General features: G+C 45.3%; 1 protein-coding gene across 1 annotated transcript in view; it reads right to left on the bottom strand.

The window, feature by feature from the left end:
- HELZ2 (helicase with zinc finger 2) overlaps positions 1-16,291 on the bottom strand; it is a 76,490-nt gene that overhangs the window by 59,929 nt on the left and 270 nt on the right. The gene's annotated exons all lie outside the window — the stretch shown is intronic.

Here is a 16,291-nt window from a genome sequence, read left to right as displayed (position 1 = left end):
CACAACCACCATGTCAGACTACACAGAGAAGCCACTGAAATCCACAAGCATGTGGACAATTTCAACAGAAAGAAGAAACCATGAAAATGGACAAAATCTGGTTGCCAGTATTTAAAAGACTCTAAAATTATAACAGCAAATGAAGAACAAAATTTAAAAAAGCAGGGAATTCCATACAAGAATCAATCAGGCCCAGCTAACACCTCTCAGCAAAGGATTCCCCCAGGCAGCAACCAGCCAGGCATTGAGATTGCAAGGCCATTAAATGCTAATCAAGGTGGCCAACTGCAACATTCTCACTCGCCTCAAGCAGACAAGAGTTCTTTCTCCCATCCTGGACATTCCACCGATATATAAACCCCATATTCTTAGCTTCTATCAGACCCCACAAGCTCTGAGGATGCCTGCCATAGATGTGGGTGAAACGTCAGGAGACAATGCTGCTGGAAATTGGACATACAGCCAGGAAAACTCACAGCAACCCAGTCCACAACAACTTTATGCTGAAACAAATTACAGATTGAGGACCTTTTATCCGAAATGCTTGGGAACAGAACTGTTAAGGATTTTGGAACGCATACATAATGATCTACAGTGTAAATCAGGCAATGGCAAACTTCAGCCTTCCAATTCCTAAAAGCCTGTGAGAGTTGAAGTCCAAAACACCTGGAGGGCCGAGTTTGCCCATGCCTGTTGTAGATGCATTCTAGTTTTGCTGAGGCGCCAATACCCTTTGGCAGGGAAGCTGAAAGACCTTGTAAAACTACAACTCCCAGAACTGCATAGCATTGGGCCATGGCAGTTGAAGTGGTCCCACATACCATTGTCTCCACCCACTGTCGCATTCAAAGCAGAGGAAACGACCTGCTTCTTTGTAGAGAAAAAACATGAATCGCATGTAAAATTTGCAAGTATTTTAATAATGGAAACCAGACTTCGGATATTGACAATGCAAATTGTTTGTATTCACTCAAGGAGGGAAGAACTGTCAGAGGAAAGCAAAAGGGGGGCCTTCCTCTGAACAAACTCTCTGATAGTAGTATACATGCCTTACGGTGCATCTATACCAGGTATGGGGAAACCCAGGCTCTTTTCTCAGGCCCTCCTCCTCTCTCACACCATCCTATCCTTCCTTCCGATTTGGAAGGCGCTAAACAGACTGCGCTCTGGCACCACGAGATGCAGAGCCAATCTTAAGAAATGGGGCTACAGGGTGGAATCCTCGGCATGCGAGTGCGGAGAGGAACAAACCACTGACCACCTGCTGCAATGCACCCTGAGCCCTGCCACATGCACGATGGAGGACCTTCTTGCGGCAACCCCAGAGGCACTCCAAGTGGCCAGATACTGGTCAAAGGACATTTAACCAAATACCAAATTTGCAAAATCTGTGGGGGTTTTTTTCTTTCTTTCTTTTTTTCTTTTTCTTCTTCTTTTTTTCTTTTTAATCTCTGTGTTTGTTTTGCTCTGTTAGAATTGTAATACAATGGTTGCTGATGACACGATAAATAAATAAATAAATAAATAAAATATCCTTCCTTCCTTCTCTCTTTCCTTCCTCCTTCCATCCCTCTTTCTCCTTCCCTTCCACCCATTCATCCTTCCTTCCCTCTCTCCTTCTTCTTCCTTCCTTCCTTCCTTCCCTTTTGTCTTTCCTTCCTTCTATCTTTCCTCCCTCTCTTCCTTCCCTCTTTCTCCCTCTCTCTTTCCCCTTCCTCCCTTTCATCCTTCCTTCCTTCTATCTCTTTTTCCTTCTTTCCATTCTACCCTTTCTTCCTTTCCTCCTTCCCTCCCTTTTGTCTTTCCTTCCTCTTTACCTCTCTCCCTCTTTCTCCTCCCATCCTTGCCTTCCTTCCCTCTTTCCTCCATCTCTCCCTCTTTCTCCTTCCTTCCTTCACTCTTGTCTTTCCTTCCTTCCATTATTCTCTTCCTCCTTTCCCTTCCTTCCAACCTTTCTTCCCTCCCTCCTTTTTTGTCTTTCCTTCCTTCTTCCCTCCCTCCCTTCGCTCCCTCCTTCTCCTTCCATCCTTCCCTTCCACCCTTTTGTCCTTCCTTCCTTCTCTTTTTCCTCCCTCTCTCCCTTCCTTCAATTTTGTCTTTCCTTCCTTCCATCCATCCATCATTCTTTTCCTCCTTTTCTTCCTTCCTCCTTCCTTCCCTTCCTTCCACCCTTTCTTCCTTCTTTCCTTTTTGTCTTTCTTTCCTTCTTCCTTCCTTCCCTCCCTCCCCTCCCTCCTTCTCCTTCCATCCTTTTGTCCTTCCTTTCTTCTCTTTTTCCTCCCTCTCTCCCTCTTTCTCCTTCCTTCCCGTTTGTCTTTCCTTCTTTCTATCTTTCTATCCTTCCCTTTCTTTCCTCCTTCCCTTCCTTCCCTCCTTCCTTCCTTTTGTCTTTCCTTCCTTCCCTCTTTCCTCCCTCCTTCCCTCTCTCCCTCTTCCTCCTTCCATCCTTCCTTCCCTTCCTTCCGTTCGTCACCAGGAAGCCAGTCCTCTTAGCAGGGAGTGCTAGAATGTGGCCCCCAAGTTAGACAGTTTGCCCATGCCTGATCTACACTGTAGAATTAATGCAGTTTGACACCATGGCTGAATCGTATGGAATCCTGGGAGCTGTAGTTTAACGTGGCAGCACCACTCTTAAAATCCCATGGCATTGAGTCATGGCAGTGAAAGTGGCACCACACAACATTAATTCTACAGTGTAGACGTTACCAGAGCATTACCATAAGTGTGAAACAACTTGAAGGCAAACAACAACAACCACCAGAGTTTGGATGGCTGTCTCTCACCCCAACTGCAACATTCAGTCATGCTTAGAGAAAACATAGCATTCTTAACAACTCTGATAGAAATAACTCTGTAGACCCTACAAAGAGTAGAATCGGAGAATCTTAAAAAGGGACCCTAAAGGCCATCTAGTCCAACCCCATTATACTTTGCAGAAATACACAACCAAAGCACTCCTAAAAGACATCTGTCTAACCTCTCTTTTGGCTCAATGGGTTAAACCCTTGTAATGACAGGTTAGCGGTTCGAATCTGGGAAGAGCACAGATGAGCTCCCTCTGTCAGCTCCAGCTCCCTATGCAGGGACATGAGAGAAGCCTCCCACAAGGATGGTAAAACATCAAATATCTAAGCATTCCCCTGGACAACATCCTTGCAGACAACCAATTCTCTCACACCAGAAGCAACTTACAGCTTCTCAAGTCACTCCTGACATTTCCAAACCTCCAAAAACAAAGGCCTTCTGGTACTTAGAAAATTAAGAAATGTATTATGAATTTGGTTAAAGGGAGTGTGAGGCCAAGATGATAAGACACCATTGTTATTTAGCTCTAGTGAAACTCTCTTTCTCAAGGAAGTAAATCTGGCCAAATCAATTATAAACAACAACAACATTGCTTTTCCGCACAGCAATCGGTGTTTGAAATGGCTGTTTTTAACTCTTTCCAAAACTTGATTCTCGGATTGTTTTAGAGAAGTGTTATTGAGAGGGCTCTTTAATGTCTTTATTATTTGCTTGTATTATTTTACGTGGTTCTCTATTTGTTCATTGTGTCCGGGTGGGAAGACAATACGGAAATAATTTGAAAAACAATAGTAGCTGCTCAGTTCTCAACGTAGTTGGCTTTTCTTTCCAATAGATCAATTGGGGAAAATATCGGAAATAGCAAAACAGAGGTACGGTTTCAGACGGGTCACCATTTTGGCCTCTTGCAGCAATCACGAGAGTGCCAACGTGGCATCGTGGTTTGCGCAAGAGAAAGAAAGTCAAGCGCATTCAACCTGAACAACCTTTTCCTGTTATGATTATAACCTCTTCCATTGATCGATGTAGTGTTTTTCGTCAAATGAGTTGATTATGTTTTTACAGTGCATTGGGTGTTTAACGTCCCCATGCAAAAGTACTAATCAAGGCTAAATGCATTGTCGAAGGCTTTCATGGCTGGAATCACTGGGTTGTTGTGAGTTTTATGAGCTGTATGGCCATGTTCCAGAAGCATTCTCTCCTGATTTTTCCCATGCATCTATGGCAAGCGTCCTTAGAGCTTGTGAAGTTACAACTGGCTGTTAGGAATTGTAAGAGCTGTAGTCCAAAACTCCTGGAGGGCTGAAGTTTGCCCATATTTGGTGTAGATGCAACCAAGTTTTGTTGAGGCACCAACGCCCTTTGGCAGGGAAGTCAAAAGACCTTGTACAACTACAACTCCCAGGAATGCATAGCATTGGGCCATAGCAATTAAGTGGTCTCAAACTACAATGTCTCCACCCATTGTCTCATGCAAAGCAAAGGAAACAACCTGCTTCCTTGTGGAGAAAAAACATTAATTGCCGCTAAAGTCCAGAGACATTAGTCAGTCCCTGGCAGGACACATTCTGCAAGTATTTTAATAATGGAGACCGGCTTGAAATATTCACAATGCAAATTGTTTGTATTCACTCAAGGAGGGAAGAACCGTCAGAGGAAAGCAAAAGGGAAACTTCACCTGAACAAACTCTCTGATAGTAGTATATATGCCTTAAGGTGCATCTACACCAGGTATGGGGAAATCCAGGTCTGGGGACCAGATGCGGATCCTTGGGCTCAGACCCTCCATTCTCTCACCATCCTATCTTTCCTTCTCCCTTTCCTTCCTTCCCTCCCTCCCTCTTTCTCCTTCCCTTCCATCCCTTTTTCCTTCCTGCCTTCCCTCTTTCCTTCTCTTTCCTTCCTTCTCTAACACCTTTTCTGCCGCCCCTCCTTTTTGTCTTTCCTCCCTCCTTTCCTCCCTCCATTCTTTCTCCTTCCATCCTTCCCTTCCACCCTTTCGTCCTTCCTTCCCTCTTTCCTCCCTCTCTCTCTCTCTCCTTCCTTACCTTTTTGTCTTTCCTTCCTTCTCTCTTTCCTTTATCCGTCCCTCTCTTCCATCATTCTTGTCCTCCCTTCCTTCCTTCCTTCTCTTTTCCCTTCCTTCTTCCCTTCCTTCCTTTCAACCTTCCCTTCCACCTTTTCATCCTTCCTTCCTTCCCTTTTGTCTTTCCTTCCATTTCTCTTTCCCTTATCCTTCCCTTCCTTCTATCATTCTTGTCCTCCCTTTCTTCCTTCCTTCTCTTTTCCCTTCCTTCTTCCCTTCCTTCCATCCTTTTCTTCCACCTTTTCATCCTTCCTTCCTTTACTTTTGTCTTTCCTTCCCTCTTTCCTCCCTCCTTCCCTCTCTCCCTCTTCTCCTTCAATCCTTCGCTTCCTCTCTTTCGTCCTTCCTTCCTTCTCTCCCTCTTCTCCTTCAATCCTTCCCTTCCTCTCTTTCGTCCTTCCTTCCTTCTCTCTTTCCTCTCTCCTTCCTTCTCTCCCTCTTCTCCTTCAATCCTTCCTCTCTTTCGTCCTTCCTTCCTTCTCTCTTTCCTCTCTCCTTTCTTCTCTCCCTCTTCTCCAATCCTTCCCTTCCTCTTCCCTTCCTCTTTCCTTCTCTCCCTCTTCTCCTTCAATCCTTCCATTCCTCTCTTTCATCCTTCCTTCCTTCTCTCTTTCCTCCCTCCTTCTCTCCCTCTTCTCCTTCAATCCTTCACTTCCTCTCTTTCGTCCTTCCTTCCTTCTCTCTTTCCTCTCTCCTTCTTTCTCTCCCTCTTCTCCAATCCTTCCCTTCCTCTCTTTCCTTCCTCTTTCCTTCTCTCCCTCTTCTCCTTCAATCCTTCCCTTCCTCTCTTTCATCCTTCCTTCCTTCTCTCTTTCCTCCCTCCTTCCCTCTCTCCCTCTTCTCCTTCAATCCTTCCCTTCCTCTCTTTCATCCTTCCTTCCTTCTCTCTTTCCTCCTTCCTTCTCTCCCTCTTTTCCTTCAATCCTTCACTTCCTCCCTTTCGTCCTTCTCTCCTTCTCTCTTTCCCCAACCTTCTTTCTCTCCCTCTTCTCCTTCAATCCTTCCCTTCCTCTCTTTCATCCTTCCTTCCTTCTCTGTTTTCTTCCTTCACTGGGAAGCCAGTTCTCTTAGGAGGGAGTGCTAGCATGTGGCCCCCAAGTTAGTAAGTTTGCCAATGTCTGATCTACACTGTAGAATTAATGCAGTTTGACGGCATGGTTGAATGGTATAGAGTCCTGGGAGCTGTAGTTTAACGTGGCAGCAGCACTCTTTGGCAAAGAAGGCTGAAGGGTTTGTGAAACTACAGTTCCTAAGATCCCAGAGCATTGAGCCATGGCAATGAAAGTGGCACCACACAGCACTAATTCTACAGTGTAGACGTTACCTTAGCATTACCATAAGTTTGAAACAACTTGAAGGCAACCAACAACAACAACAACAACAACCAGAGTTTGGATGGCCATCTCTCACCCTAACTGCAACATTCGGTCATCCTTAGAGAAAACATAGCATTCTTAACAACTCTGATAGAAATAACTCTGTAGACCCTACAAAGAGTAGAATCAGAGAATCTTAAAACAGGTCGTAAAGGCCATCTAGTCCAACCTCATTATACTTTGCAGGAATACACAACTAAAGCACTCCCAAAAAACACCTGTCTAAGCTCTCTTTTAGTTCAATGGGTTAAACCCTTGTGCTGGAAGGACTGCAGACTGACAGGTTAGTGGTTCGAATCCAGGGACAGCATGGATGAGCTCCCTCTGTCAGCTCCAGCTCCCTATGCAAGGACATGAGAGAAGCCTCCCACAAGGTTGGTAAAACATCAAACATCCGGGCATTCTCCTGGGCAACGTCCTTGCAGACAACCAATTCTCTCACACCAAAAGCAACTTACAGTTTCTTAAGTCACTCCTGACATTTAAAAAACCCTCTTTTTTCCAAACCTCCAAAAACAAAGGTCTTCTGGTACTTAGGAAATTAAGAAATGTATTATGAATTTGGTTAAAGGGATCGTGAGACCAAGATGATAAGACGCCATTGTTATTTCGCTCTAGTGAAACTCTCTTTCTCAAGGAAGTAAATCTGGCCAAATCAATTAAAAACAACAACATTGCTATTCTGCACAGCAATCAGTGTTTGAAATGGCTGTTTTTAACTCTTTCCAAAACTTGATTCTCGGATTGTTTTAGAGAAGTGTTATTGAGAGAGCACTTTAATGTCTTTATTATTTCCTTGTATTATTTTACTTGGTTCTCTATTTGTCCATTGCGTCCGGGTGGGAAGACAATACGGAAATAATTTGAAAAACAATAGTAGCTGCTCAGTTCTCAACGTAGTTGGTTTTTCTTTCCAATAGATCAATGGGGGAAAATATTGGAAATAGCAAAACAGAGGTACGGTTTCAGACGGGTCGCCATTTTGGCCTCTTGCAGCAATCATGAGAGTGCCAACGTGGCATCGTGGTTTGCGCAAGAGAAAGAAAGTCAAGCGCATTCAACCTGAACAACCTTTTCCTGTTATGATTATAACCCCTTCCATTGATTGTTGTAGGGTTTTTCGTCAAATGAGTTGATTATGTTTTTACAGTGCATTGGGTGTTTAACGTCCCCATACAAAAGTACTAATCAAGGCTAAATGCATTGTCGAAGGCTTTCATGGCTGGAATCACTGGGTTGTTGTGAGTTTTGTGAACTGTATGGCCATGTTCCAGAAGCATTCTCTCCTGACGTTTCACATGCATCTATGGCAAGCATCCTCAGAGCTTGTGAAGTCACAACTGGCTGTTAGGAATTGTAAGAGCTGAAGTCCAAAACTCCTGGAGGGCTGAAGTTTGCCCATGCTTGGTGTAAATGCAACCAAGTTTTGCTGAGGCACCAACACTCTTTGGCAGGAAAACCAAAAGACCTTGTAAAACTACAACTCCCAGGACTGCATAGCATTGGGCCATGGCAGCTAAGTGATCTCAGTCTACAACGACTCCACTCATTGTCTGATACAAAGCAAAAGAAACAACCTGCTTCCTTGTGGAGAAAAAACATTAATTGCCTCTAAAGTCCAGAGACATTAGTCAGTCCCTGGCAGGACACATTTTGCAAGTATTTTAATAATGGAGACCAGCTTCAAATATTCACAATGCAAATTGTTTGTATTCACTCAAGGAGGGAAGAACCGTCAGAGAAAAGCAAAAGGGAAACTTCGCCTGAGCAAACTCTCTGATAGTAGTATACATGCCTTAAGGTGCATCTACACCAGGTATGAGGAAATCCAGGTCTGGGGACCAGATGTGGATCCTTGGGCTCTTTTCTCAGACCCTCCGTTCTCTCACCATCCTATCTTTCCTTCTCCCTTTCCTTCCTTCCTTCCCTCCCTCTTTCTCCTTCCCTTCCATCCCTTTTTCCTTCTCTTTCCTTCCTTCCCTAACACCTTTTCTGCCACCCCTCCTTTTTGTCTTTCCTTCCTCCTTTCCTCCCTCCATTCTTTCTCCTTCCATCCTTCCCTTCCACCCTTTCATCCTTCCTTCCTCCCCTCTTTCCTCTCTCACTCTTTCTCCTTCCTTACCTTTTGTCTTTCCTTCCTTCTCTCTTTCCTTTATCCGTCCCTTCCTTCCATCATTCTTGTCCTCCCTTCCTTTCCTTCCACTTTTTCATCCTTCTTTCCTTCCTTTCCTTTTGTCTTTCCTTCCATTTCTTTCCCTTATCCTTCCCTTCCTTCTATCATTCTTGTCCTCCCTTTCTTCCTTCCTTCTCTTTTCCCTTCCTTCTTCCCTTCCTTCCATCCATTTCTTCCACCTTTTCATCCTTCCTTCCTTTCCTTTTGTCTTTCCTTCCCTCTTTCCTCCCTCCTTCCCTCTCTCCCTCTTCTCCTTCAATCCTTCTCTTCCTCTCTTTCGTTCTTCCTTCCTTCTCTCTTTCCTCCCTCCTTCCTTCTCTCCCTCTTCTCCTTCAATCCTTCCTCTCTTTCGTCCTTCCTTCCTTCTCTCTTTCCTCTCCTTTCTTCTCTCCCTCTTCTCCAATCCTTCCCTTCCTCTTTCCTTCCTCTTTCCTTCTCTCCCTCTTCTCCTTCAATCCTTCCATTCCTCTCTTTCATCCTTCCTTCCTTCTCTCTTTCCTCCCTCCTTCTCTCCCTCTTCTCCTTCAATCCTTCACTTCCTCTCGTCCTTCCTTCCTTCTCTCTTTCCTCTCTCCTTCCTTCTCTCCCTCTTCTCCAATCCTTCCCTTCCTCTCTTTCCTCCCTCCTTCCTTCTCCCTCTTCTCCTTCAATCCTTCCCTTCCTCTCTTTCATCCTTCCTTCCTTCTCTCTTTCCTCCCTCCTTCCTTCTCTCCCTCTTCTCCTTCAATCCTTCACTTCCTCCCTTTCGTCCTTCCCTCCTTCTCTCTTTCCCCAACCTTCTTTCTCTCCCTCTTCTCCTTCAATCCTTCCCTTCCTCTCTTTCATCCTTCCTTCCTTCTCTCTTTTCTTCCTTCACTGGGAAGCCGGTTCTCTTAGGAGGGAGTGCTAGCATGTGGCCCCCAAGTTAGAAAGTTTGCCAATGTCTGATCTACACTGTCGAATTAATGCAGTTTGACGCCATGGTTCAATGGTATAGAGTCCTGGGAGCTGTAGTTTAACGTGGCAGCACCACTCTTTGGCAAAGAAGGCTGAAGGGTTTGTGAAACTACAGTTCCTAAGATCCCAGAGCATCGAACAATGGCAGTGAAAGTGCCACCACACAGCATTAATTGTACAGTGTAGACATTACCTTAGCATTACCATAAGTGTGAAACAACTTGAAGGCAAACAACAACAACAACAACGACAACCAGAGTTTGGATGGCTGTCTCTCACCACAACTGCAAATGCTTAGAGAAAACATGGCATTCTTAACAACTCTGATAGAAATAACTCTGTAGACCCTTCAAAGAGTAGAATCGGAGAAGCTTAAAAGGGGCCCTAAAGGCCATCTAGTTCAACCCCATTATATTTTGCAGGAATACACAACCACCACTCCTAAAAGACACCTGTCTAACCTCTTTTTTGGCTCAATGAGTGTCGGCAGGACTGCAGACCGACAGGTTAGCAGTTCGAATCCGGGGAGAGCGTGGATGAGCTCCCTCTGTCAGCTCCAGCTCCCTACGCAGGGACATTAGAGAAGCCTCCCACAAGGATGGTAAAACATCAAACATCCGGGCATTCCCCTGGGCAACATCCTTGCAGATGGCCAATTCTCTCACAGCAGAAGTGACTTGCAGTTTCTCAAGTCGCTCCTGACACGCACAAAAAAAACCTCTTACAAAACCTCCAACAACAAAGGTCTTCTGGTACTTAGAAAATTAAGAAATGTATTATGAATTTGGTTAAAGGGAGCGTGAGACCAAGATGATAAGACGCCATTGTTATTTCGCTCTAGTGGCACTCTCTTTCTCAAGGAAGTAAATCTGGCCAAATCAATTTTTAAAAACAACAACATTGCTATTCCGCACAGCAATCGGTGTTTGAAATGGCTGTTTTTAACTCTTTCCAAAACTTGATTCTCGGATTGTTTTAGAGAAGTGTTATTGAGAGGGCTCTTTAATGTCTTTATTACTTCCTTGTATTATTTTACGTGGTTCTCTGTTTGTTCATTGCGTCCGGGAAGACAATACGGAAATAATTTGAAAAACAATAGTAGCTGCTCAGTTCTCAACGTAGTTGGCTTTTCTTTCCAATAGATCAATTGGGGAAAATATTGGAAATAGCAAAACAGAGGTACGGTTTTAGACGGGTCACCATTTTGGCCTCTTGCAGCAATCATGAGAGTGCCAGCGTGGCATCGTGGTTTGCGCAAGAGAAAGAAAGTCAAGCGCATTCAACCTGAACAACCTTTTCCTGTTATGATTATAAACCCTTCCATTGATCGTTGTAGGGTCCTTCGTCAAATGTGTTGATTATTTTTTTACAGTGCATCACCTGTTTAACATCCCCATGCAAAAGTACTGATCAAGGCTAAATGAATTGTCATAGGCTTTCGTGGCTGGAATCACTGGGTTGCTCTGAGTTTTATGAGCTGTATGGCCATGTTCCAGAAGCATTCTCTCCTGACGTTTTGCATGCATCTATGGCAAGCATCCTCAGAGCTTGTGAAGTCACAACTGGCTGTTAGGAATTGTAAGAGCTGAAGTCCAAAACCCCTGGAGAGATGAAGTTTGCCCATGCTTGGTGTAGATGCAACCAAGTTTTGCTAAGGCACCAATACTCTTTGGCAGGGAAGTCAAAAGACCTTGTCAAACTACAACTCCCATGACTGCATAGCACTGGGCCATTGCAGCTAAGTGATCTCAAACTACAATGTCTCCACCCATTGTAAAGCAAGGGAAACAACCTGCTTCCTTGTGGAGAAAAAACATTAATTACCTCTAAAGCAAAACAGAGGTACGGTTTCAGACGGGTCACCATTTTGGCCTCTTGCAGAAATCATGAGAGTGCCAACGTGGCATCGTGGTTTGCACAAGAGAAAGAAAGTCAAGCGCATTCAACCTGAACAACCTTTTCCTTCTATGATTATAACCACTTCCATTGGTCATTATAGGGTTTTTCATTAAATGTGTTGATTATTTTGTTACAGTGCATTGCCTGTTTAACATCCCCATACAAAAGTACTGATCAAGGCTAAATGCTTTCATGGCCGGAATCACTGGGTTGTTGTGAGTTTTCCAGGCTGTACGGCCATGTCCCAGAAGCATTCTCTCCTGACGTTTCACCTGCCTCTATGGCAGGCATCCTCAGAGCGTGTGAAGTCACAAGCTCTGAGGATGCCTGGCATAGAGGCAGGTGAAACGACAGGAGAGAATGCTTCTGTAACATGGCCATGCAGCCTGGAAAACTCACAGCAAACCCAAGATTTGTCACTATTGATGCCACCAGATGCAAATCTCAACTGGTTGAAAATAAAAGCATCACCTGGCAACTCGGCCCATCCCTTATTTATTTATCGTGTCATCCGCAACCAGAACATTGTAAAGAGATGGTTTGTCTGGAAAACCCCGAATTAAAAATATAAACAAAAACGAGAAAGCGCATCAAGTTCCAAGAAAACAAGACTCAGCCTTCTGGGAGCAAGAGATTAGAAGTGGCTGGCTAATCAGGAGTATAATGTCATCAACCAAAACAAGAAACCTTGGGAATGAATAGGAGAAAAAGAAACACAAACATACGCATTGTCAAAGGCTTTCATGGCCGGAATAATTGGGTTACTGTGAGTTTTCTGGGCTTTATGGCCATGTGCCAGAAGCATTCTCTCCTAACTTCACAAACCTCTGAGGATGCCTGCCATTTGGGAGTTGTAGTTGCTGGGATTTTGTCATTTTGGAGTTGTGGTTGCCGGGATTTATAGTTCACCTACAGTCAAACAGCATTCTGAACTCCACCAACGATGAAATTGAACCAATCTTGGCACACAGAACTCCCATGACCGACAGAAAATGCTGGAAGGATTTGGTGGACATTGACCTTGAGTTTTGGAGTTATAGTTCACTTACATCCAGAGAGCACTGTGGACTCAAACAATGATGGATCTGGACCAAACTTGACAGGAATATTAAATATGCCCAAATGTGAACACTGGTGGAATTTGGGGAAAATAGACCTCGATATTGGGGAGTTGTAGTTGCTGGGATTTATAGTTCACCTACAATGAAAGAGCATTCCCAATCCCATCAACGATAGAATTGGGCCAAACTTCCCACAAAGCGCCCCCATGACCGATAGAAAATACTGTGTTTTCTGGGTTGTTGTAGGGTTTTTTGGGCCATGGTCTAGAGGCATTCTCTCCTGACATTTTGCCTGCATCTATGGCAAGCACCCTCAGAGGTAGTGAGGTCTGTTGGAACTAGGAAAATGGGGTTTATATATCTGTGAAATGACCAGGGTGGGACAAAGGACTCCTGTCTGCTGGAGCTAGGTGTGAATGAACAAGGACATCTAATCACCTCTCAACAAAAGTTTGCTCCAGGCACTGTCAGGCCATTATATGCTAATCAAGGTGATCAGTTGAAACATTCACACCTAGCTCCAACAGACAGGAGTCCTTTGTCCCACCCTGTTCATTCCACAGATATATAAACCCCATTTTACTAGTTCCAACAGACCTCACTATGTCTGAGGATGCTTGCCATAGATGCAGGCGAAACGTCAGGAGAGAATGCCTCTAGACCATGGCCATATAGCCCGAAAAAACTACAACAACCCAGTGATTCCGGCCATGAAAGCCTTCGACAATACTGTGTGCTTCTGATAATCTCTGGGGACCCCTCTGACACCCCCTCATGACCCCCCCCCCAGGGGTCCCGACCCCCAGGTTGAAAAACATTGGTATAGATGCACCTAGTCTATCTCAACAGCCTGTGCGCATATGGCACACTCTTGCTAGGTGCCTCCAAGTTGAACCCACCCTCCTCCAACTCATTGAGCCTGGGAAAGCAATGGGAACACACCCCATCCATAACAATAAAGGAGAACCGAAGGTAGGATCTTCACGGCCATATAATACAGTTTGAATCTGCATTATATGGAAGTGTAGATGGGGCTGTTGATACTCTAGGAAATTCGCCCTGCAGCCAATAGTTTGTTGATGCTTATCACAAGGATTTATCCTGGCAAGATTCAATCAAATTAACTTAGCCATTGTGTTACTCTTGGGATGGGTGTGATTTGCATCCACACTGTAGAATGAAGGGAGTTTGACACCACCTTGGACATCATTCCACAGATATATAAACTTCACTTGTCTAGCTTCCAACAGACCTCACAACCTCTGAGGATGCCTGCCATAGATGCAGGCGAAATGTCAGGAGAGAATGCTTCTGGAACCTGAAAAAACTACAACTAAACTCCTATGGTTCTAAAGCAGGCATGGGCCAACATGGGCCCTCCAGGTGTTTTGGACTCCAACTCCCACAATTCCTAACAGCCTGTCGGGAGTTGTGGGAGTTGGAGTCCAAAACACCTGGAGGGCCCAAGTTGGCCCATACCTGCACTAAACTATGCTTTCCACAATCCTATGCATTTCAAATAGGGTCATCCTATACACCTGGGTTCTGCCAGGGAAACTTATGGGGTGAATCACTCTCTCTCAGCCCCAAAAAGCCCCTTGAAACCTAAGCAATGCACCACAAACACACCTTTTCGGTTTGGTTTGTGAGTCATTGCTTTGTTAGCTAGCTATGTGGCATCCCATAGCCATTGGTGACTAATTGAGTTTTGGTCAATATTATGACAATCTGGGGAGCTGGAGGATGCTCCTGATCCTATTTTTCCTATTTTCTGCTACTTTTGGGCTCTGGCTGCATCCCATCCTCAACCCACTCCCACCTCCGTGGACTCAGGGCCCTTCCACACAGCCATATAACCCACAATATCTCCTTTGAACTGGGTTATCTGAGTCCACACTGCCATATAACAAAATGAAGTTTAACAGTGACAAATGCAAGATACTCCACTTTGGCAGGAAAAACGAAATGCAAAGATACAGAATGGGGGACGATGCCTGGCTCGAGAGCAGTACGTGTGAAAAAGATCTTAGGAGTCCTCGTGGACAACAAGTTAAACATGAGCCAACAATATGATGTGGCGGCAAAAAAAGCCAATGGGATTTTGGCCTGCATCAATAGGAGCATAGTGTCTAGGTCCAGGGAAGTCATGCTACCCCTCTATTCTACCTTGGTTAGACTACACCTGGAATATTGTTTCCAATTCTGGGCACCACAATTCAAGAGAGATATTGACAAGCTGGAATGTGTCCAGAGGAGGGCGACTAAAATGATCAAGGGTCTGGATAACAAGCCCTATGAGGAGCGGCTTAAGGAGCTGGGCATGTTTAGCCTGAAGAAGAGAAGGCTGAGAGGAGATATGATAGCCATGTATAAATATGTGAGAGGAAGCCACAGGGAGGAGGGAGCAAGCTTGTTTTCTGCTTCCCTGGAGACTAGGACGCGGAACAATGGCTTCAAACTACAAGAGAGGAGATTCCATCTGAACAGGAGGAAGAACTTCCTGACTGTGAGAGCCGTTCAGCTGTGGAACTCTCTGCCCCAGAGTGTGGTGGAGGCTCCTTCTTTGGAAGCTTTTAAACAGAGGCTAGATGGCCATCTGTCAGGGGTGATTTGAATGCGATATTCCTGCTTCTTGGCAGGGGGTTGGACTGGATGGCCCATGAGGTCTCTTCCAACTCTTTGATTCTATGATTCTATGATATATTCCAGTTCAATTGAGAAAATGTGGGGTTTCATTCATCTGCATGGAAGGGGACTCAGTCCCTATTTTGTGGGGTGTTTATATCTGGAGTGGGAGAGCACTTGCATCCCCACTGTGGAATTTATGCAGTTTGGTACCACTTTAACTACCAGGGCTGCACCCTATGGAGATGGGATTGATGTTTTGGGTTTGAGGAAAGGCGTACCAAAAACACCCGTGGGTCCACTCTCTTCAATCTGGGTTAAACTGGGGACCAGGGTCAGGTTTTACACTGGTGAAAGTGAAGTGCGTGGGAAGGTGCCCCAATCCCAACGCGTGTCAAAGAGCCCTGATTGGAAAGAGTTCGAGAAAAAAAATCCCCTTCAATTCAATCCAGGAGTGGCTTCCCGCTCGAGTTTCCGAAAGTCCTTTCCCAAAAAAGCTCAAAAACACGGGTGGGTTCACTCTCTTCAATAAGGAATGAACTAGGGATCAGAGTCTGGTTTTACACGGGTGAAAGTGGGGTGCGTGGGAAGGCGCCCCATGCCCACGCGTGGGCCCGCTCTATGCTATCAGGGATAAACTGGGGATCAGGGTTAGGCTTTACACTGGTGAATGTGGGGCGCGTGAGAAGGGGTCCCATCCCCACGCATGGGTCCACTCTATGCAATCAGGGATAAACTAGGTATCAGGGTTAGGTTATACACGGGTGAAAGTGGGGCATATGGGAAGGAGCCCTATCCCCACGCGTGGGTCTACTCTCTGCAATCTGAGATAAACTGGGGATCAGGGTTATATTTTACACGGGTGAAAGTGGGGTGCATGGGAAGGAGCCCCATCCCCACGCGTGGGTCTACTCTCTGCAATCTGGGATAAACTGGGGATCAGGGTCTGGTTTTACACAAGTGAAAGTGGAACGCGTGGGAAGGCGCCCCATCCCCACGCGTGGGTCTACTCTCTGCAATCTGGGATAAACTGGGGATCACGGTTTGGTTTTACACGTGTGAAAGTGGGGCGCGTGGAAAGGCGGCCCAATCCCCACGATTGTCAAAGAGCCCTGATCGGAAAGGGTTCGAAAAAAAGTCCCCTTCAAGTCAACCCAGGAGTGGATTTCCACGCGAGTCAAAGGCGATGGACGTGGGGAAACTTCTCCACGCGTGATAGGTTAAAAAGTAGACATATTAATTCCAGGGGCGATCCAGGTAGGAAGGTAGATAGGTAGGTAAGTAGGTAGGTAGGGAGGAAGGCAGGCTTTCCCACGCGTGTCGGAGGAAA

The sequence above is a fragment of the Anolis sagrei genome, chromosome 4, assembly GCF_037176765.1.
Source record: "Anolis sagrei isolate rAnoSag1 chromosome 4, rAnoSag1.mat, whole genome shotgun sequence".
Lineage (NCBI taxonomy): Eukaryota > Metazoa > Chordata > Lepidosauria > Squamata > Dactyloidae > Anolis > Anolis sagrei.
This window is presented reverse-complemented; position numbering and strand designations above follow the sequence as displayed.